General features: G+C 46.0%; 1 long non-coding RNA gene across 1 annotated transcript in view; it reads left to right on the top strand.

Annotated features, from left to right (window-relative positions):
* Positions 1 to 1,385: 1,385 nt before the first annotated feature.
* The window catches only part of LOC146847579 (uncharacterized), a 55,297-nt gene continuing 33,771 nt past the window's right edge, over positions 1,386 to 22,911 (top strand). The window contains exons 1-2 of the long non-coding RNA XR_014980713.1: positions 1,386 to 1,406; positions 11,425 to 11,552. This is a non-coding gene — a long non-coding RNA (uncharacterized LOC146847579). The remainder of the gene's footprint in view (positions 1,407 to 11,424; positions 11,553 to 22,911) is intronic.

Below are 22,911 nucleotides of genomic sequence, written 5' to 3'. Positions count from 1 at the left end.
CACTCACGAGAAATACAATAATACGTATCAGTTAACATTTGTGATTGTCTTAGTTTAGTACAGTATTTCATAGCATTGAATGAGACATAATTAAAAGAATCATTTCTGGGCGTGAAACTGGACACATCCAAGAGTCAGCCCCCTTCCAGTCCCCAGCCGCCGCCGCTGCCATGGGTCCACCGAGAGATAAGCGAGTCCTGTGTACATCATATGCGGCCAATATTCCTCCTATAGAAGGACAACATTATGATCTGTGAAACCAGACATGAATGAAGTATCTCTAAAGCACACATAGTATTTAAATGAGTGCTCCGGTTCCCCCCACAGTCGAGTCCAGTTCAATGTGGCGCAGGAAAGTAACTAGATTAGCTCAGAATCACACAATGTGGTCAAGTGAAGAAGAAGCCAGGATTTGAACCACAGTTCCCTGATTAGACACGGTGCAACTCTTCCACTGAGTGCGCATCTCAATGCGTCTCCAGTTGTAACACCAGAAAACAACTCTTAGTGACTGCAACCTTCACGTAGGCGATCCCAGCTTTAAATAGGGTGACATTTAGTGGAGGCCTTGTCACATCTTAATTTGTATCAAAAACTGAGGGGCCTCACACACAAATGTGGCCACTCGCTTGAGCTGCCGTCGCCGACTAAACCCTTTCCGCTACTTTGGACAGGTCACTCCCGAGGGCATTTTCCTAATCTTGAGAATGTGTTTGCAAGTTTATGTCTGCGTCCAACTACGCGAGCTGCAGGAAACTCCGAAATCCCGGCGGTTATTTCAATCATCCGGCTGACGCCACTGACAGTGGCCGCCAAGAAACCTACCTGGCGCAGGAGCGCTCCACAAGCTCCTGCAACAACACATAACATCTCGCTTCGACAGACGGAGTGCATGAGGGGTGGGTTCCTTCAAATCTTGGCTGGTTCAAGGGCTGGGCACTGGCCCCCGTAACGGGGGGGAGGGGAGGGTGGAAGAGAAATTCGGCTCCTGCAGTTCTCCATCTTAGAAGCTGAAAAACGTAAATGTAAACAGCTGGAAACAAAATTGGGAAGGATGTTTCCACGTGATGAGAAGTTGATCTGTAAAGCAGCTCTCATAAAGTTCTGCAAATACATTAAAAGTGCCAAAGCGGACATGTTTGCTAAGCCAATTGCAGCAGCAGACAACACTCCTAGAGCAAACTTTCAGATAGTCAAGTCTTTCTTGAACCCCGAGGCAGGCAAACAAGCTGCACCAGTTCCCCAAACTCCTTGTGACAACCCTTTGACTTTTTTTTTTAAGAGAAGGTGGAAACTTTTTATGCTAATTTTGAAAACGTGACAATTGAGGGACACCAGGTCAGGGCAGGATTGCAAACTCATGAGCATTAGCCCTAAACGCCTCCACCGCCTTGAGATGCTCACAGGTGAGTAATCACGCTCGATAAGACGCCTGATTGATTCATTGATTACGCTAGTTAGATGGGAGAGAATCAGAACTGATCATTGAAAAAGCCAGACCAGGCTCCCCTCTGGATCCCTGCCCTCCGTACCTTCTGACTCTGGCAGCTCTGCCCTTTAATATACTGATTAACTCTGTATTTAATTTGACTGACCAGAGAGTGACCATGCAGGCAGGAAGGCGTCACCTGAAAAAACAGCAAGCTGCTGTTCACGTGCAGTGCGTGAGGGCTACTCTGTCATTTATGGTCATAACAGGTCACAAACAAAGCTGAACTCAGATTTAAACTATGCACGGATTGCTTATTTTTTATAAACCAATTAGAAAAAACATTTTTAAGCAAGACATGTATACAGCCACCAAGCCTTTATCGTTGCACATGGAACAAGAGAAACAAGCCCTCTCTCCGACGATACCCGACGACACTACCAGGTCCTACTTATTGAGCCTCTTTTTAAATAAAACTGTCATAGATTGTGTGGTTTTTGACGTCTCTAGAATGTTTTTGAGTTGCTTTTGAGTTGTTATATTAAGCATACAGTGCTTTCATATCTGTTCCTATCTTCACTTTCTTATCTATTTCTGAGGGCTAACAAGCTCCCTGCTGCACTTCCTTGAATTACTTAAAATTACTTTTTTCGCCTGCACCAAAGGGAGCCACGCCCCTTATTTCCCTGCACCCCATATTACTAAAAATGCACATTTCCCAAACTCTACAACATAGATAACAATACACAGACCACTCACCAAAACCCTCCTTTTACTGACTCCCCTACGGCACTGTGTGATGGGAAGTCATGCAGTAGAACATGGTGCTTTACAACCCTTTACCCACAATGTTGCAAATATACCATCTTCTTGCGGAAAGGTTTATCTCTTGTTCTCCACCCCCCCCCCCCCAGCTCACCCTCCCCGCCACACAAACCCATACACAACTCTGTGTTTTATTTTCATCAGAAGGACGACGGCAGGAGAGCCATGGCTGCTCCTGTCAATCACCAGCATGCAGGGCCAGCCCACAGCGCTCTCTGCTTGCAGGGCTTAGAGGACCGAGACTGCTGAGGACCGAGACTGCTGAGGACCGAGACTGCTGTCTGCCCACAGCGCTCTCTGCATGCAGGGCTTAGAGGACCGAGACTGCTGAGGACCGAGCCTGCTGAGGACAGAGACTGCTGCCTGCCCACAGCGCTCTCTGCTTGCAGGGCTTAGAGGACCGAGACTGCTGAGGACCGAGACTGCTGAGGACGGAGACTGCTGCCTGCCCACAGCGCTCTCTGCATGCAGGGCTTAGAGGACCGAGACTGCTGAGGACCGAGACTGCTGAGGACGGAGACTGCTGCCTGCCCACAGCGCTCTCTGCATGCAGGGCTTAGAGGACCGAGACTGCTGAGGACCGAGCCTGCTGAGGACAGAGACTGCTGCCTGCCCACAGCGCTCTCTGCATGCAGGGCTTGGAGGACCGAGACTGCTGCCGGCCCACAGCGCTCTCTGCTTGCAGGGCTTAGAGGACCGAGACTGCTGAGGACCGAGACTGCTGAGGTCCGAGACTGCTGCCTGCCCACAGCGCTCTCTGCATGCAGGGCTTAGAGGACCGAGACTGCTGAGGACCGAGCCTGGTGAGGACCGAGACTGCTGCCAGCCCACAGCGCTCTCTGCATGCAGGGCTTGGAGGACCGAGACTGCTGCCAGCCCACAGCGCTCTCTGCATGCAGGGCTTAGAGGACCGAGACTGCTGAGGACCGAGACTGCCGAGGACCGAGACTGCTGAGGACCGAGACTGCTGAGGACCGAGACTGCTGCCAGCCCACAGCGCTCTCTGCATGCAGGGCTTAGAGGACCGAGACTACTGAGGACCGAGACTGCTGAGGACCGAGACTGCTGAGAACCGAGACTGCTGCCAGCCCACAGCACTCTCTGCATGCAGGGCTTGGAGGACCGAGACTGCTGCCAGCCCACAGCGCTCTCTGCATGCACGGCTTAGAGGACCGAGACTGCTGAGGACCGAGACTGCTGAGGACCGAGACTGCTGCCGGCCCACAGCGCTCTCTGCATGCAGGGCTTCTTAGAGGACCGAGACTGCTGCCAGCCCACAGCGCTCTCTGCATGCAGGGCTTAGAGGACCGAGACTGCTGCCAGCCCACAGCGCTCTCTACATGCAGGGCTTAGAGGACCGAGACTGCTGAGGACCGAGACTGCTGAGGACCGAGACTGCTGCCAGCCCACAGCGCTCTCTACATGCAGGGCTTAGAGGACCGAGACTGCTGAGGACCGAGACTGCTGCCAGCCCACGGCGCTCTCTGCATGCAGGGCTTAGAGGACCGAGACTGCTGCCAGCCCACAGCGCTCTCTGCATGCAGGGCTTAGAGGACCGAGACTGCAGAGGACCGAGACTGCTGAGGACCGAGACTGCTGCCAGCCCAGAGCGCTCTCTGCTTGCAGGGCTTAGAGGACCGAGACTGCTGAGGACCGAGACTGCTGCCGGCCCACAGCGCTCTCTGCATGCAGGACTTAGAGGACCGAGACTGCTGAGGACCGAGACTGCTACCTGCCTACAGAGCTCTCTGCATGCAGGGCTTAGAGGACCGAGACTGCAGAGGACCGAGACTGCTGAGGACCGAGACTGCTGAGAACCGAGACTGCTGCCAGCCCACAGCGCTCTCTGCATGCAGGGCTTGGAGGACCGAGACTGCTGCCAGCCCACAGCGCTCTCTGCATGCAGGACTTAGAGGGCCGAGACTGCTGAGGACCGAGACTGCTGAGGACCGAGACTGCTGAGAACCGAGACTGCTGCCAGCCCACAGCGCTCTCTGCATGCAGGGCTTGGAGGACCGAGACTGCTGCCAGCCCACAGCGCTCTCTGCATGCAGGGCTTAGAGGACCGAGACTGCTGAGGACCGAGACTGCTGAGGACCGAGACTGCTGCCGGCCCACAGCGCTCTCTGCATGCAGGACTTAGAGGGCCGAGACTGCTGAGGACCGAGACTGCTGAGGACCGAGACTGCTGAGAACCGAGACTGCTGAGGACCGAGACTGCTGCTTGCCCACAGAGCTCTCTGCATGCAGGGCTTAGAGGACCGAGACTGCTGCCGGCCCACAGCGCTCGCTGCATGCAGGGCTTAGAGGACCGAGACTGCTGAGGACCGAGACTGCTGAGGACCGAGACTGCTGAGAACCGAGACTGCTGAGGACCGAGACTGCTGCCAGCCCACAGTGCTCGCTGCACACAGGGCTTAGAGGACCGAGACTGCTGAGGACCGAGACTGCTGAGGACCGAGACTGCTGAGGACCGAGACTGCTGCCAGCCCACAGCGCTCTCTGCACGATGGGCTTAGAGGACCGAGACTGCAGCCGGCCCACAGCGCTCTCTGCTTGCAGTCAGGAGCTGGGGACTGAGACGGCTGCCGGCCCCCAGCGCTCTCTGCCCACAGCGCTCTCTGCTTGCAGTCAGGACCTGAGGAACAGTCTAGGGAAGGGAAGGGAAGGGAAGGGTGTGTGGGGCAGATAAGAGGGTACATCTGACTCTGTAGCCGGTGACTCCCTGTCGTCAATTCATGTGTCCAATTAAATGCATTTCCGAATTCTAGAAGTTTATATAGATCAGCGTCATGCACTGATGTCACATCCCTGATATAAGGGATATCCTGGTGTAAGAGCGCTATATAAGAATTTTTTTTTTTTAAACTCAAACTAACAGGGCTCACACTTCACCAAGACAGCCTCAGAGCAGTAATAACAGGGCTCGCACAACACTGAGACAGCCTCAAAGCACTAATAACAGGGCTCAAACTACACTGAGACAGCCTCAGAGCACTAATAACAGGGCTCGGACTACACTGATACAGCCTCAGAGCACTAATAACAGGGCTCACACTGAAGACAGCAACAGAGCACTGATAACAGGACTCACACTACACTGAGACGGCATCAGAGCACTAATAACGGGGGTCGCACAACACTGAGACAGCCTCAGAGCACTAATAACAGGGCTCGCACTACACTGAGACAGCCTCAGAGCACTAATAACAGGGCTCACACTACACCGAGACATTCTCAGAGCACTAATAACGGGGGTCGCACAACACTGAGACAGCCACAGAACAGTAACGAAAGGGCTCCTACCAAAGTGAGAAGGCCTCAGAGCGCTAATAACAGGGCTCGCACCACATCGAGACAGCTTCAGAGCACTGATAACAGGGCTCAAACTACACGAGACAGCCTCCGAGCACTAATACCAGGGTTCACTCTACATTGAGACAGCCTCAGAGCACTAATAACAGGGCTCAAACTACACTGAGACAGCCTCAGAGCACTGATAACAGGGCTCGCAACACATCGAGTCAGCTTCAGAGCACTGATAACAGGGCTCAAACTACACTGAGACCGCCTCAGAGCACTAATAACAGGGTTCACTCTACAGTGAGAGATCTTCAGAGCACTGATAACAGGGCTCACACTACACCGAGACAGCCTCAGAGCACTAATAACAGGGCTCAAACTACACTGAGACAGCCTCAGAGCACTAATAACAGGGCTCACTCTACAGTGAGAGATCTTCAGAGCACTGATAACAGGGCTCACACTACACCGAGACAGCCTCAGAGCACTAATAACAGGGCTCAAACTACACTGAGACAGCCTCAGAGCACTAATAACAGGGCTCACTCTACAGTGAGAGATCTTCAGAGGATGGCTTTAAGTGGGCCGGGTCCCTCTGGGTCTCACTCCCGGTAGTAATTAATAACAGACATTGGAACGGATCCCTTTTAGGCTCTACTTTCATATCCTTAACTTTTTTTCTGTCAAAAACATTGATCCATTTCTGAACAATGAAGATAGGAAACATTAAGGTAATCCTCAACAGAGGTTTAGTTCTTGTTTATAGTTTACATGCTTTACCTAATTTTGCACTTCCTAGGAGTGTTTGCTATTTCCAGGATGTTGGGTCTCTGTACTTTTTCCGTGCAGCGCCCTACTCCTAAACAGTGCACACTTTGAACCGGGCCGCCTCCAGGTGTATATAACAGGCCATGGACAGGTGCTCTGGAGTGGAGGCTGATCCCAGTGCCTGCTTCTCACAGTGGCTTACAAAGGTTTTCAGAACACATGATCATCCATTCTTTGGCCACTCTGTCAAGCACACAGAATAATTGTCTTTTAATTGTGTTGCAATTGCTATTCTTTTCAAATGTGTGTGATGGAGGCAAACAGTTGCCAAACCTTCACCATGCACCATATGTGGCACATCCAGCAGTGAGGACTGTATGTATTCGGCTGTGTCCCCCTCCCCCATTCATGTGCCACATTTTAGGGCGGCTTTTTTCAATACGAGGTAGGGGCGTAGAAAGGGTTTCCCATCCCATGAATATGGAAGTAAAAAGCACAGCTATAATTGGGACGCAGTGGACCCTGGTGCCACTTCACCTGCTGCACTATAGATAGCTATGCTTCATAGAGAGAGTTAAGCCCTTTCTCGCAGTCCCTCCTGAGCGATTTGATGAATATTCTTGGATTTGCCGCCTCAAGAGCCCCATGCTGTCAATTGGTGGAAACAATGGAAAATAGAGCTGAGCAGGGCACAAGTCAGGGGTACACGCGGGTGGACGGCGTCCACCCACTATTTTCACAGGGTGAACTCCGTCCACCTTGCCACGATGTTGGGCTCCACTAAATAATGTGCTGAACTCGTCCCGGTGTAATTTTCAAACACTGGGACACTTTCAGCAGCGTCTACACTTTGTCTGCTTTCCATAGGCAACAATGTGCAGATGGGGACCGGGCTTCCTTAGTTAAGACTCCTGCTGGGTCCATAACAAAGGCCGAATCTGAGGGGTCACAGGCACCCTTTTGTTTAAGTCTCCTGGCTTGAAGCAGTCAGGAGCCTCACAGCGAATGCAAATGCAGCAGAGGGGAAACAAAGGTTAGCACTTCACACTGACTTAAGAGAGGCAGCTTTTCACTTTGTTCAGGCTCTGTTTACTAGATATGCATGCACTGTAAGAATGTCAGATGTGTTGGTCATTCCCAGTATTAATACAAAATTAATGTAATTTATTTAGCCCTTACTAGCCCTGAGGAGGCGTTGAAATAATGTAAGTGCTACTATTTTTTTTAGGTCTCAGCCTGGCGAAAGCAGCGCATGCGCTGCTCTGCCATGCAGAGGCCTTTTGGAATCGATACGATTCCAGCGTGCATGCAGGGAGACAAACGAGACAGAAGATGTGCACGCGGGGATTGGATGTTTTACTGGCGGCGTGATACACTGGGGATTTTTTTTTCACCGCCAGTATAGGCAGTCCCCCGTGCACATCTTCTGTCTGTTCCATGGCGGGCCGTGCTTGTGTTATCCGGCAGTGGGAGAGAAAATATTGCTAGGAATGTGGCCTCGTGGTAGTTTGTTTGAAGAGGTTTTTTCCATATAGTAAATGGCGGCTCATAGTTGAAAGTGCTTTGTTTACGTTATCAAACACCAATGATGCTCAAGTGCACGTAGGGTGGCTTTGTGCCATATTACTGTGGAGCTCTTAGATGAGTGAACGAGGGGTGAAAAATGTTGTTCCAACCAGTCACAAATAAGGTTGCCCCGCTTCCCCCAACAAACTTGGTGCTGCTTACGTGCGTACTAACATTGGTGCACATAATATTCAACAATCCTCTATGGTGCCAGGAGGCATTAAAGCCACCAGTTGCCACTGCTCCACTGTTTCTGTTTACACTATCACCACCGATAATGCACGTGGTTTTCCCCCGGGTCTGGACCACTGTATGTGTTGTGTTCACGGAAGGAATTTCATGCTGATTTTATTTTTAAGATACATCTGCAAAAGAGTCAGGTATTTTGACCACCAGATGGCACTGCTCCACTGCTGGAATGCACTGCTCCATAAAGCGGGGAGCATGCATTCCATGGGAAGTGGAAGGATTAAGAAGTATAATCACGCTGTCCCCGTGGGGGGGGCGGGTAGGTGTAGGGTAGGGGTGTCTACTGCAGCAGCGTAGCTAGGGGGGGGCGGTCCGCCCCAGGCGGCACTATTTGGAGGGCGGCTGCCGCGTGGCACTGGCCCATGGTGGCGGCCTTTATAATTTATTTGGGGACACAGCACTCACTGACACTACTGTCAGCATGTTTGAACTGCAAGCGCACCTGCTTGCAAAACGCAAATGCTGCCTGCAGCGCACGCACCACCACCTAGCTTAGTGGTAGTGCGGTGCGCGATGTACCGCGTTTGTGGTTGGCTAAAGGTCCATCCCAGGGCTGTCATTGGTAGCGCGCGAGCGCTACCAATGACGGCCCTGGGCATAATTTTTGGCCAGCCCTCGCGCCAGAGCATGCAAGAGGCCAGTGAATGTCAGCAGCAGACACAGCAAAAAAGGCCGGATGTGTTCTGTGCTCTCAACAACCCGCCACTAACCGCAGCAGCAAACACCCCCCGCCGTCGGCCTCCTTATATCTTTCCAGCAACCCTATCTCTCCAGGGTTGAGCTCTGAAATCTTTTAGATTCCTAACTTGGAAAAGCCCTGTCGAGTCTGCGGATCTGCTGCTGAAACGGCCAGGAGTTTGTTTGAATGTACACCCGCGTCCTTTGACACCCCCTGGAGATTTCCGAAACAACTTGAGCGAAGGGTTTGTGAAAAGCTTCTTCTATCATTTTTGGCCTGGATGTACGTGATCTCATTATTGAATTGTGAGAGTTCGCTGGCAGTGCACGAGAGCCGAGGTAATACATAGTTTACCAAACTCATTGAACCCATGCGAAAATCTACACAAGTTTAAATTTTCTTAACAAAATAAAGCACCACCCCTCTGGCTGTACCTACTCAAACTCTTTTCACATTTACAAAACTGGCAAAGGCGTAATTCCAAACATATAGTGAGAGTGTCATTCTTGCAGACTAGTTATTAAAGACCTGCCTGTTCCTGAAGTCGGAACAAAACACTCAAAACTGAATTTAACTTAACAAGGCATAAACAGTCTAATACTTAAGCTGAACACTTTAATTGAGATGGTTCCTTAATATTCTTTGAAGTGTATGTTTGCTCTAAGCCCTTTACAGACTTAACATTAAGGATATGTTGATTATGTCAAATGCATTTGTACAACAATTTATGACTTAATCAAAGGCAAATTATTAGTCATTATTATGCCCGATAAATGGAAGGTGGGATCAAAAATTGTGTACACTAAAGTTACAAGAAAAAAAATCCCAGAATCTGAGGATTATCGGGTGTATTTATACCTTTACTGACTTGAGTCATTTAAAAATTGCCAGCTCATCAGAACAACCCAATCTCCGTTCTATTTAATCCAATAACTCCTTGTTGTAATCCAAAATATTTTTAATGTACAGTAAATAGGCTACAGTCTGGGTGTGCTACTTCATTAATTTCACTTCATGGTGAAAATCCCTCAGTTCACTTATTCAAATTTCTCTTCCTTTAAACAGCAGTGAATGAACTGCTTGTTTGATAGTAAGTCTCTCTCAGGGCACTCAGTATTCGTCTGTCTCTTCTATCCAGTCACCCTGAAAGTGCATGCACTTACTGGGGCTACTCTCAGCTCTCTTCCCACACAGTTCTATCATTCACCACTTTCTCTCAGTGCTACAGACATGTCTAGTGCCAAATCAGGGAAGCAAGGTAAACCCTGTAACCTCCATGCTGCCAAAATATTGAATACTGGTGGTACACCTGAGCGCTAGGTATCTGAGGGCCCACCTCTCAGTTTGCAGTGCTCAAGTTGAGGAATTGAGTCTAGTCTCCTGAAACAGTTTATTATGTCATGAACTTTGTATTTCTCTTAGGATAAGCCTGAGAGACGCCTGCAGTAGTGCTTGCTCTCTATTTAAGTACTAACCAGAGACCACGCTTATGAAGACCTCTTCGATGTCCACTCTTACTCTCACCCAACTGACTAACGTTCTCCTTCACCTTAGCCACAGCTTCATCATTCCAATTATATCACATCACAGGAAGGTTTAGTCCTGGTTAGCACTAAACCATTCTACTCAGACTGACTGCCACATAAACCTTTTCCACGGCTAAACAAAGTAAAAAGGTGATGAAATATATTCTCAATGTATAAAGAAGACAAATGTCGCTTTGATTTGCAGTCTGACTAATTGCACCAGAGGTACTGTGTCGTGCACCAGTGTGACTTCCGCTAAGCACTCTACTCTAAGCACCATGATATGAACCAGAACACTGCATTGTAGTGGACCATGACATGCAACTAGGACACAAAGGAGGCTTGAGGCTATGAAAAAAGTTCTAGACCGGAGATTATGCACAACGATTGACTGGGCCATACAGTCTGATTGGCATTTCTAGTACACATTATGGGGGTAAAGGTATTTGTCTACTCTTTAGGTGTTAAAGATTATTTTCTTTGTTAGCAGGCATCTTGAGACTTCTAGTTACACAGATCCCGATGTCAGGATGAAGACTTGTCCTAGACAGTGATACCTTTATCTCTTTCTAGCTAGTTTGGGTGTGGTAAGCAAAGGCTTCATTACATTCCCGACACATACAGGTTGAGCATTTGGTGGTACCAGTAACTGATGAGGAAGTTAGGTAGGCTATTAGAACTATTAAAGTAAACAAAGCTCCGGGCAAAATGGCTATACAGATGGTTTCCAGGAAATATTTGACCCAAAATGTAGCTAAATTATATAATTGTTTTCCAATATCATGACCCATCACACCATCTATGTGCGAAATTGATGTTGCATTAACACTGCAACTTTCGAAGGACCCATAAATGTGCTCTTCCCATTGATCAAAACTGTACAGAAAATCATTAGCCTCTAGAGTTAAAAGTTGCACTGGGATTGGTTCCTCTGGACCAGTCAACGTTTATCAGGAAAAGACCGACACAATAATGTGCACAAGATTGTCCACCTTGTTGAGAAAGCGCAAGCGATATTAGTCACACTTGATGCTGACAAAGTTTTAAACCAGTACCCCGTTTGTTGTGATTGCTCGTAGGTTTGTCCCAGGGCCCAGTGGAGGACCAGAGCCAACCCGAGAGGAACTTCTACAGTGCATCACAGGTATCTCCACAGTTGTTTGTTTGGAACGTGTGAAGACAGGAAAGAAAGGAGAGGAACAGACAGGTAAGTCCACCCGACACGCATGTTGAAAATTATGCAAATGGCAGTTTTGCCCCTCAATACCACACGTGATGGTTGGCACCTGAAAGGATGCAAGCATTCATTAACATGGGTCCCAGTCTGCTATTTTCTAGTTTTCTTTACCATTAAGGCATTTTCGAGATTTACCATGATATGGATCGGTAATCCCACAAACATCCTTTTATTTATAAGACATGTCACTGTCATGAGTGTAAAATCTGAAAATTTTCGGGAAGCAACAGTGTGGAGATTTTGGTAGTTATTGTGGCATTGATAATGCATTGTTGGGGAAAGCTAATGGTACCTCAAATCCAAAAGCACTTATAAGGCATTAGTGGAGGAAGATCATGCGTACCTCAACACTGATAAGGCCCTTCTGTGGTAAGGCCATACTGCTGAGGTCCTGTAGCAATGAGGTGGTGCTGGTAAGGCAAGTTGGCGGAGCCTGGGATTCTCAAGGAATGAGAACACATCAGTTAAGAAGCTGGCACTGTTGATAGGCCTGGATGCTTTGGTGGCTGGTGACGTTGTAACCCTGCAGGGTCATACTTTGCTGTTGCTATAGTGCCTTGCTGCTGTGGTGGGCCACCAGTGCGACTCTCAATTAATGCAGGCTGGTGATAAGATAGTGAGATCTTAGAAGTCTCCCTTGACTTGAATTGAACTTAGCTGTTGCACACACTAAGACTTAGATCGGCACCAAGCAGTACGCACTAGGAGTTTGGCGGAAACTCTCTCGCTGCAGTGGTGTGGGTCTGACTGTTGAGACTGGTGTGACTAAGGCCAGGCTATATGTGTACCACCCCGCCCCCATCTTCCCTCACTAGTTCATGCTATTCTGAGTTCGTCATTGCATTATTGTACCTCAAGTCAGAGCACATCACGTTTGTGCACGTCCCCACTGCTTTAATGGGGGGACCATGATGTTTGGTCATTTAATGTCAGCTGTAGATGATGGATCCCCGAACAGTGTCATGTATGTGCATGTTTGCATTGTGCTGAGGGGCTTACCAGGTAATTGTTCACGCAGCTCTCTGATGGATTTCACATGCGGTTTTTCTGAGTCCCCAGATAGATCATGCAGTCTGTGTGTTCTCCTTTGTACTGCCGGTCACCAGTGTATTCAACTGTGTAGCCTTGGACCGTGTCATGTATGTGCATGTAACTTGCATGATCGAGGTAACTATTAGAAGCGGTACTACGTGTCTCTCGGACCTCTTTCAAGTGTTCGCCGTCCTTTTTCCCCAGCACCCCCCCACGTCCCCCGAGGGGCGGCAACCTGAGGGGTAGCCCCGGGCGCCACAAGCTGTAGCTACGCCTCTGGTCTGCTGATCCCTGCAATGTGGTGTCCATAAACGGCAGTTCACCACACTATGGGGAATGTGAAAGGATTGCTTCGGTACTTACACCTACAGGTACGAACACGACACGGATTCAAAACGTCTAACGGTGCATTACACAGCTTATATACGCAACGCGTTGTATAGTTGCCAATGTCTGGCTTGGCATGGAGAACCTCCTTCCAGGGCGGAAGAGGCTGAGCAGCCTGCCCAGAAACTGGGTAACCACGGCAGAGTCCCTGCGTCGTCGGTACAAGTACGCATTGTGATCTCTGGCAGATCTTCAGTTTCCCCTGGAAATAAAGATTTTAAATAAATTCAGCAAAATAATAAATAATTCCCAATGCCTCCAAAGGCTATCTTCTTTTTACTGTAGTTCTCCCTACTCTTCTACCTATCTCAGTTTGCCTCACTTTCTTCTCCTCTTCTCACTTTCTGCCTCATTCATTCCATACCTCTTCGCTTTTGCTCCCTCCTCTCACCCTTTCCTACCACCCTCTCTACTTCCTGGTACCAACCTCTCCACCCCTATGCAGGCTGCCCCTCCGTGGCCTCCTCCCACCTCCATTGCACGTGCTATGTCCGTAGTGTCTGCCCCCTTTCCTCTTTTCGGGACGCTGTGTCCATCCATACTCTTTCCTACCCACCCCCACCTTCCATTCCCTCATCTCACCTATTCTTACATCCCCTCTCCCCCTGTTTTTACCCCTCACCTTTCTTGGTTTATAATTCTCTTTCTCGCCCCCTCATTTTCTTCACTCCATATCCTGGCTCTCCTTTTTTCTTCATCTTTCCCAGCCCTTGCTCCACCTCTTCTTTTGTTTTCTTTCCTCCCTCCAGCTTCCCTCTATACTGTATCTGTCTTCTTACTACCCTTTCTTGTGTTATCTACCCTCCTCTGTTCTTGTCTTCTCACCCCTCCTTTGCTACCACTCTGCGTCTTAGGCGCTCTCGTGGCTTCTCCTTGGTCTGCTGTTGGTGGGACAAGCAGTCACTGGGGTTCCCGATGTGGGGTTTTCTGTTGACAGTAGGGCTCTGGGGAATGGGGCACGAGAGACCTCTCTTTTGTGTGGTCTGGTCAGGGAAGATTTTTTAAGGGTGTGAGAGGAGGAGGGGTGATAAAGATGCATATCTGACATCTCTCTGAGCAGAAGAAAACAGAGTTTGAAATGAGGACTGACCCCGGGGTGACCTCGTGGATGCTTAGATAAATAAAACAACACGTCAGCAGGGGTGGAGAGTACCCAATGGGGGGATATCCATTTGAAAAGATGCAAGGCCGTAGAAGGACAAGGAAACCTGAAGTGAGGTGAGAGATAAGGTTAGAACTGGAACCAAAAGGAAAACAAGCATCAAAAATGCAATAGGTCTCGCCTTTGATTAAGCTAAAGCCATTTGCTTTGCTAATGGTATTGTATACAAAGCAAATGGCTTTAACTTAATGAAAGGCGAGACCTATTGCATTTTTAATGCTTGTCTTGTATAGCCCACTCATCCCAAAGCAGAGTGTCAGTGCGATTTACATCACACGCACACATTAAAGTCGTGGGTTGTGATGCCACTTCCTATGATGTCAATTTCTGTGATGCCACATGGGATATCGTGAGCTGTGATGTCAAGCGCCGTGATGTAATGTAATGTGAAGTAATCAGCATTTATAGAGCGCACTGTGACCCTACGGGTATCCTGGCGCTTGAACAAGTAAAAAACAGCTGGACTCTGAGTGTATTGAAGAGCAAAGGATCAAAAGAGCTAAAACTAATATACTAGCAAAGAGCCAAGTCTACAGCTTTTTTCTAAATGACAGCAGATTTTCCATCTGCCTAAGTTCGGCTGGGAGTTTGTTCAAAGCCGAGGCTGCTGCAACGCTGAAGGCCCTTCCTCCTGATCTAACTCTTCTGAACCTGGGCACTCTCACCAGTTTGGCTGAGGAGGAACGGAGGTTACGTGAGGGGACATTCCACTCAAATCTTCTTTGTAGTGGCTTGGGCCCAGAACCATTCAGAGCCTTAAAAACTATGCATAGCGACTTGAACTGTACCCTCTGCGTAACTGGAAGCCAGTGGAGCTCGGAGATGCCGGTGATTGACGTGGCCTCATTAGAGCTAGCTTGCCCGCCATGGACTGGATTCTCTGGACTCTCCCTATCAGCTGTTTAGGAGACTCCCCACTACCAATGATCTAGTTTGTTTAGGAAGAAGCGGGAGGATCCTTTGGAGCACTCTAATCAGAGCAAAACAGCTGCCAGCTATTTTGTTTATTGAGACTCTAGACTCAGTTTACAGTCAAAGCTGACTCCCAGATTGGGTACTGCCTGATGTCACTTGCATACTGCCAAACTAGGTCAGTCCCCCCGCCTCTTTTTTTAGGACTTGTGCCCTGGCGCTGAGCGACAATTTACGGAAGTATGTTAAGATTGTGTAATATTGACATTGTCTTCGGAAAAAACTAAATACGAGTCGCAATATACTCTGTGAGAAGTGGGATTCGAACCCACGCCTCCGGAGGAGACTGCGACCTGAACACAGCACCTTAAACCGCTGGGCCATCCTGACATACTCCTTGTATCTCTGTGGCTCACTTTCCAGCCTATGAAAGGACAGTCCCCCCTCAGAGTCTATTATAGGTTTATGACTTCTGTCTTTACAGTTACAAACTTCCTGTCCTGGGGGTTGGTGTGGTTCAGAAATGAGTATTGTGTGATTATGGTTTATGAACAGAACACCTTCCAATGTGGTTTTTTGTTCTCTTCCTGTGTTAAAATGAAATGTAAAGACGTTTATTTTTTGCTATGTTATTTTAAGACGTCCTTCTGTACGCATTTAGGCCAGCAGATGAGAATGCGCAAATAGCGCTGTGGGTTTATATATATAAATAGACGTGTACATAATATGCTTCACATTTTGTATAATTGAAGTGCGAATATTTTACGGTCAAATGTCTTTATTATGGGCCTTTTTTAGCATGCATTGTGGTTGTCCTTTTAAGCATCTGTGCCTGGCACACCGACCTTTCATGTATTTAGTAAGACCAATAGTAACTAGGATTGTCCCTAACTCACTCCCTCGCTCACTCCGTGAAGGCTCCCAGAGCTCTGTGCTCAGCCCCCTTGAACCTTAAATAAAGCTCCCTCCAACAAACGCAGCACCTTAGACCGCTGGGCCATCCTGACATACTCCTTGTACCTCTGTGGCTCACTTTCCAGCCCATGAAAGGACAGTCCCCCTCAGAGTCTATTAGCGGACAAAGGGGGAGCCTTGGTAATCCTAGACACAGACATTTATATCAAAAGCGTTAACGAACATGTAAGAGATGCACTCACGTATATTCCTATGGACCAAGACCCTACCAAAGAATTTCTAAAAATACTCAACACCATTTTACAGAAAGGTCTGGATGAGGGCAACATTGATGATAACACCAAGAAATTCCTATGTCATTCCACACCAAAAGACCCTCATATATATATGCTTCCAAAAATACACAAAAACAGACAGAACCCACCCTTCAGACCAATTGTGGCGGGTTGTGGATCACTACATGAGCCTATTGGACGCTATCTGGATTTTCATTTGCAACCGTTGGTTCAATCTTGGCAAACATACGTCAGGGACACTACTGACTGTCTTTTGAAATTGGAAGCCATCATACCTCATCTTAACACAGATGTCTTACTCTGCACAATCGACGTAGTGGCTCTCTACACTTCTATTGCACACAATGAAGGACTCGAGGCAGTAGAATGGAGACTCCTTCACTCATCACAGTCTAAAGACAAAAGCATTTTTCTATTGGAGCTTCTACACTTCTCACTGTATCACAGTTACTTTTCGTGGATAGACAAATATTACCTACAAATTACTGGAACATCCATGGGTTTTCCAGGAGCGCCGGCGTATGCCAATACCTTTATGGCTCACTTTGAATATCAACATATTCTGCAAAACCCAGTATGGCAATCTAATCTACTTCTTTTTTTAAGATACATTGATGATATTCTCATCATATGGAAAGGATCCAAGACAGTTCTGGAACAATGCATTGATGAATTAAACCAATGCAACCCGAGGATCAAGTTTACCTATGACATCCAATTGGAGAAAATTCATTTTCTCGACATAGAGATACAAAAATCTACACGTGGCCTATCAACAATGGTGTATAGAAAACCTACAGATGTAAACAACGCACTTCACTTTTCGAGTGCCCATCCGTATTCCCTGAAGAAGCACTTACCTGTATCTCAGCTCACCAGAATCAAAAGAATCACTTCGGACAAACAGCAGTGTGATATTGACATCACACAACAACTTGAGAGATACAAAATGAGAGGATATCCAGAGGACATTCTTAAGGAAGCAAAGAATCAGGTTGACCAAAAAAAACGAGAAGATCTACTTCAGAGCACTCCTAAAAATTCTTCTAAACGAGAAGTTTTTGTACTAAAACATTCCACTCAAGCGACACAGATCAAGTCAGTTATTCGCAAACGTTGGGATATAATTGATCAGGAACCTGATTTTCAAGACTTGTTTAAGGATCCGCCTCTTTTTGCACATACCAGACCAAAGAACTTGAGGGATCTTCTCAAAAGTCACACTCGTCCTGTAATATCCAAGAACATCGGCATGAGAAAATGCTACAATTGCGGACAATGCAGTAACGTAATCACAGGAAATGTGTTTACACATCCTCATACAGGCAAAGGCATTAAACTTCAGCATACTTCAGACTGCAACTCGGAATGGGTTATCTATGCCATCAAGTGCCCGTGTGGCCTTGTATACGTAGGGAAAACAAGCAGAAAAATTAAAACCAGGATTATTGAACACAAGAGTAGGATCCGTAACAGTAATTTGACATCCTCCCTGGTAACACATTGGGTGAACACTTCTCACACTATTCCACAACTACGTTTCACAATCTTAGAACGTCTTCATGTACATACTGACTCAGACATGAATAATGTTCTTGCCCGTAGAGAAACACATTGGATAAAATTCTTAGGAACAGTGTGTCCGGATGGTCTAAATGATCATTATGAATTATTATGCTTTATTTAGGCTTTAACATATTGTACATCTGTAAAGGATTTGCACTCGCAATTAAGTTTTTTTTTTTTTTTTTTTGTCACTCGTGAAGGTTCTCATCCACTTTCACTTCATATTTCGCTCATATAAACTCTCACATTTCTAGTGAATTGGAAGACAAGCAGCTTCTACTAAGAGCATTATTTTTTGGAATTTACACATGGTGGTTCCACCAGTCACATCTTCTTAGACACACTCCATTTTATTCCGATTACGTCGGTTTTTACTTGTGCCGCAGTCCTCTTTCCATCATCACTGTTCTAGACCCTTTTCACTTTTTAAACCCCCTAGTTTCAGCAGACGCGCATGCGCCAAATCTTAACGGGAGAAGTTTTGGAGGCTTTTTTCAACATACACGGACTAAAAATAGCAGGTAAGATTCGTTCCGCTAATTTGCGGAGCAGTAACCTTGAAACCGCTGAACCTTTTTACGTTACAGCAACCGAGAGTAATCTCTCTGGTCGCTTCTTTTACAGACACGGCATTTTGCGCATTTCCGGAGCAGCGTCCGCCGCTCTCGACAACCAACACTTGAAGAGGGTGAGTCTATAATACACGTAACATTTGCAGTTTGATTTTCTGCAACACATTACGGCTAACGCAACCTGCCCTTCTAATCAAATATAACCTCTTGCAGACGGTTAGTCCATTATTGCCCAGAGACCTTTTTCCAACACTTGGTAACGCCGATATTCTCGGTAAGCTTGAAACATAATTTTGCGTTCTCACTTTTGGGTGATACCCCATTTTTCTCTTTCTTTGAACCGCATCACCGCATGGGAATCTTTCTACAGGTTTTCCTGTCTTCCCCTAATTTCCTTTATTTCGAGTGCAAATTCTACAACATTCCATTGTCATTACAAATATGTCTAACAGCACATATGTGCCTTTTGTTGTAGTTCCGTATGGAGGTCAAGAAGAACACAACACAAGAAATTTTCTAAATTGTTTACTGTTAGTGTTGTACGTATTTACCCCCTGACGAAGGGTAGGCATTACCCGAAATGCATTGGGATTTTTAACATTGTATGTTTTCTTTAGTTTGAATAGCTATGCATTGTTATAAGTGATGTGAAACTTCAAATGCATACCAAATATCTTGAATTATAAAACACAAACAATATATTTTTGTTTCTAAACAATCATGGTGTTTCTGTATTTCGAATACTAAATCATGTTTTGTTTGCGTTTCATGTAAATTTACATTTGACAAATACTTTGCTTTACGAATATTGAGACCTTAGGTCTTAGCTGTGATTCACATAGGCTCTGGTTTTCCAGAACCTCCCTTTTTCTCATGTTATACTCTGGGATGTAGACTCACACCCCTTTAATGTGAAAGCACGCTAAAAACACTATAAAATAGCTATAGAACACTCACACGCTTGAATACACATATAGGTGTGCAGACTCACTCAACCACTGTAGAATCACTGCTTTGAGTCACCGGTAGTCCGCACCCTTCTTTAAAATATGTCTTGGAAAGACATAGCAGATCTGACAACCAACCAGGCTGAAACGAAAGCATATTCATTGGATGAAGCCACATCCATCTACTCTCTTGTTAAGGACACACGCACGTTTTCTTCTCCCTCTGGAACCACAGCACAACAATTAAGACAACTGGAATATGTTATGAGAAAAGAGATTAATCAACGTCTCCACGCTACTACGCTTATCGAGTACCACAAAGTGAAGAGGATTCCTCGGGGCCTCAGGATAGCCCTCAGACCCATGCTCTTTAAATACAATAAGTCATTCATGTCTCGGTGGTACGCCATCCTAAATAAGTGCTCTTTGGACTTAATACTTCTTATAATAGAAGAAATTTCCACCATATTACAAGAATTAGATCAAGATATTAATAAACTCAAGGATGAAATATCTAATCAAATTGAACAAGAAGATTGGCATAAAGTGTTGGAAGACATAAACAACAGACTTGATGTACATGCAAAAGAAGTACACGAAAGAAAAATCAGAAAATTTAAAAGGGACACAATAGATTACAAACTTGATGAGGTCTATTCGTGGGCCGAGGTTTATGCCCAAAAACGTCCCTTTAAAAAAACTGGCGCTTCTTCTTCTGAAGAAAGCGTGGCAACTGATCAAGATCTATTATTGCACAGACCGGCGGCAACATCAAGACCTCGCGCCACTGAACAAACTGAAGAAACTACTACCACCTCAACTGGCACATCTTCTTTTTTAGCCGAGGGCCATTCTTCCAAATCACCTCCAGACAAATCCACCACACCAAGCGAAAACATACCCGGAGGGGAAAAAACATCAAAAAAAACCGCCGAAACAGGCAGACCTCAGAGGACAACCAAGAAGACAATTCCTTAGTAGTGAATATTTCTCACAAACAACTTGGTCTTCAACAAATGAAGGTTCTTAACAAAGGGATATCTTTTGTACCCACCTACACATCTCACAGTTTGGAAACGGAAATTTCTCTCTTTAAGTTCATGCGGAAATTAAGATTGAAGTGGTTCTTTTCCATTAATCCCAGAACAGAAGAGGAACCTCAAACAGAACAACGATTTCGACCTAAAAGTAGATACATGTCTCCTGTGTCGCATAAAACTCTTGACACCTTTGAAATGTTGGTCAGAAAAGACCTTGAATCCATTTCGTACAGGAAACCTAAATACTCTAACCTTTCAATCAATGAATCACGCATTTTAAATGCCCTACGTCAAGATATCTCTATCACATTTCAACCAGCGGACAAAGGGGGAGCCTTGGTAATCCTAGACACAGACTTTTATATCAAAAGCGTTAACGAACATGTAAGAGATGCACTCACGTATATTCCTATGGACCAAGACCCTACCAAAGAATTTCTAAAAATACTCAACACCATTTTACAGAAAGGTCTGGATGAGGGCAACATTGATGATAACACCAAGAAATTCCTATGTCATTCCACACCAAAAGTCCCTCATATATATATGCTTCCAAAAATACACAAAAACAGACAGAACCCACCCTTCAGACCAATTGTGGCGGGTTGTGGATCACTACATGAGCCTATTGGACGCTATCTGGATTTTCATTTGCAACCGTTGGTTCAATCTTGGCAAACATACGTCAGGGACACTACTGACTGTCTTTTGAAATTGGAAGCCATCATACCTCATCTTAACACAGATTTCTTACTCTGCACAATCGACGTAGTGGCTCTCTACACTTCTATTGCACACAATGAAGGACTCGAGGCAGTAGAATGGAGACTCCTTCACTCATCACAGTCTAAAGACAAAAGCATTTTTCTATTGGAGCTTCTACACTTCTCACTGTATCACAGTTACTTTTCGTGGATGGACAAATATTACCTACAAATTACTGGAACATCCATGGGTTTTCCAGGAGCGCCGGCGTATGCCAATACCTTTATGGCTCACTTTGAATATCAACATATTCTGCAAAACCCAGTATGGCAATCTAATCTACTTCTTTTTTTAAGATACATTGATGATATTCTCATCATATGGAAAGGATCCAAGACAGTTCTGGAACAATGCATTGATGAATTAAACCAATGCAACCCGAGGATCAAGTTTACCTATGACATCCAATTGGAGAAAATTCATTTTCTCGACATAGAGATACAAAAATCTACACGTGGCCTATCAACAATGGTGTATAGAAAACCTACAGATGTAAACAACGCACTTCACTTTTCGAGTGCCCATCCGTATTCCCTGAAGAAGCACTTACCTGTATCTCAGCTCACCAGAATCAAAAGAATCACTTCGGACAAACAGCAGTGTGATATTGACATCACACAACAACTTGAGAGATACAAAATGAGAGGATATCCAGAGGACATTCTTAAGGAAGCAAAGAATCAGGTTGACCAAAAAAAACGAGAAGATCTACTTCAGAGCACTCCTAAAAATTCTTCTAAACGAGAAGTTTTTGTACTAAAACATTCCACTCAAGCGACACAGATCAAGTCAGTTATTCGCAAACGTTGGGATATAATTGATCAGGAACCTGATTTTCAAGACTTGTTTAAGGATCCGCCTCTTTTTGCACATACCAGACCAAAGAACTTGAGGGATCTTCTCAAAAGTCACACTCGTCCTGTAATATCCAAGAACATCGGCATGAGAAAATGCTACAATTGCGGACAATGCAGTAACGTAATCACAGGAAATGTGTTTACACATCCTCATACAGGCAAAGGCATTAAACTTCAGCATACTTCAGACTGCAACTCGGAATGGGTTATCTATGCCATCAAGTGCCCGTGTGGCCTTGTATACGTAGGGAAAACAAGCAGAAAAATTAAAACCAGGATTATTGAACACAAGAGTAGGATCCGTAACAGTAATTTGACATCCTCCCTGGTAACACATTGGGTGAACACTTCTCACACTATTCCACAACTACGTTTCACAATCTTAGAACGTCTTCATGTACATACTGACTCAGACATGAATAATGTTCTTGCCCGTAGAGAAACACATTGGATAAAATTCTTAGGAACAGTGTGTCCGGATGGTCTAAATGATCATTATGAATTATTATGCTTTATTTAGGCTTTAACATATTGTACATCTGTAAAGGATTTGCACTCGCAATTAAGTTTTTATTTTTTTTATTTTTGTTTTTGTCACTCGTGAAGGTTCTCATCCACTTTCACTTCATATTTCGCTCATATAAACTCTCACATTTCTAGTGAATTGGAAGACAAGCAGCTTCTACTAAGAGCATTATTTTTTGGAATTTACACATGGTGGTTCCACCAGTCACATCTTCTTAGACACACTCCATTTTATTCCGATTACGTCGGTTTTTACTTGTGCCGCAGTCCTCTTTCCATCATCACTGTTCTAGACCCTTTTCACTTTTTAAACCCCCTAGTTTCAGCAGACGCGCATGCGCCAAATCTTAACG

The sequence above is a fragment of the Triturus cristatus genome, chromosome 4_1, assembly GCF_964204655.1.
Source record: "Triturus cristatus chromosome 4_1, aTriCri1.1, whole genome shotgun sequence".
NCBI lineage: Eukaryota > Metazoa > Chordata > Amphibia > Caudata > Salamandridae > Triturus > Triturus cristatus.
This window is presented reverse-complemented; position numbering and strand designations above follow the sequence as displayed.